This window comes from Penaeus monodon, chromosome 21 (genome assembly GCF_015228065.2).
Source record: "Penaeus monodon isolate SGIC_2016 chromosome 21, NSTDA_Pmon_1, whole genome shotgun sequence".
Taxonomy (NCBI): domain Eukaryota; kingdom Metazoa; phylum Arthropoda; class Malacostraca; order Decapoda; family Penaeidae; genus Penaeus; species Penaeus monodon.
Window position 1 is genome coordinate 31,555,183 of NC_051406.1, and position 1,372 is coordinate 31,556,554.

Sequence of the window (1,372 nt, forward strand, 5' to 3'; positions counted from 1 at the left end):
GGCAATGATACACTTGACAGGTTGGTGAAGACTGGCTGAATGCAACATGTCCAAATAACATTCCATTATTTCCAGGAATTATAATCACCAACTGGCAAGTGCATTTCTGCCCTGAGGATAACGAGTAAAGGCTTCAGAGCAAAACCTATTTGGTCAGAACCATAAACAATTTTCAACTCACGTTCAGCCGGGGCACTGGGTGTAGCACTTGAGACATAGGTAGGAACAGTGGGGCCAGCTGGTTTGGCAGGCGTAGGTGGTGGTGGTTGGGCTGCAGCAGCTGTTTTAGGGGCTGCTTTGGTCTCTGGGGCCTTGGGAGCTTTAGGTGCTGCCTTGGTCTCTGGGGCCTTGGGTGGTTTGGTGCAGAAACCCCGGATACTTGGACCCACCAGGACAGCCTCACTCTGCTTTACAGATGATAAACAAATGTCATAGTTAGATGCAGGTTTAGAAACAAACATATTTTACATATCCAAACTTCTGTGCAAACTGGCCTAAAAACAAATGAAGGTCAATATTTAGGAAAAGTCATTGATTTAAGGTAGACATATATCAACCAAATGACCAAGTTTTCACTTATCATACTGAGCCATGGACCAGATACTACTTGCAGTAAAACACTCAAGAAATCAAGAAAAAAGAAAAAAGAAGCCCAAATCTACAATTCTGGGTGTTGAATACAGAATTCTCTAGAAAAAGCAGCTAAAATTAGATCTCCCGTACAACATAAAGCAGGCACAACTGCACAGACACTAGACATGCAGGATTTTGGCTTAGTTAATCTTGATAAAAGCAGATGCTGTCCAGCAATAATGACAGCTTGGTTTAAAATGAAATTCAACAAATACATTTGCATACAAATTTATGCAAAATACCAACTCACTCTCACCTTTTAGTTTGGGACAAATAAGACTGATTATTTAGTCTACAGTAAATGTATATTAGCCAACCAAATGATACTGGATTGTGTGCCTAATAGGCTTAGCATTACTGAACTGATATTTTTATTACTTGCCAATGTGCCAGCTACCTCCACTGACTGGCTGCCTTGTGCCTGGTTGGTCACAAAGCCTTCTGCATTTACTCATTCCTTACTTTGCTTTACAGGTGCTTCATTTGTCATACATGATTTTGTATTTTACTTTGGTAAGCTTTATATATGAGCCAGGCCTGTAACTTATTACCTCAATAGAACTGGCAATTATACAGAATAGAATCAGACAAATAAGTTAATATCATTAACTATGACATTATCTAATGTACAAATATCAGCCATGCCGAAAAATGCCAATGTTCATTTTACCCAACTCATTCTCAGCCAAGGGGCAACATTTGACTTTCTATTAATTTTGAAGGAAAAACACACACAAAG

The 1,372-nt window shown here is 39.6% G+C and overlaps 1 pseudogene; it reads right to left on the minus strand.

The window, feature by feature from the left end:
* LOC119586426 overlaps window positions 1-1,372 on the minus strand; it is a 3,983-nt pseudogene that overhangs the window by 503 nt on the left and 2,108 nt on the right.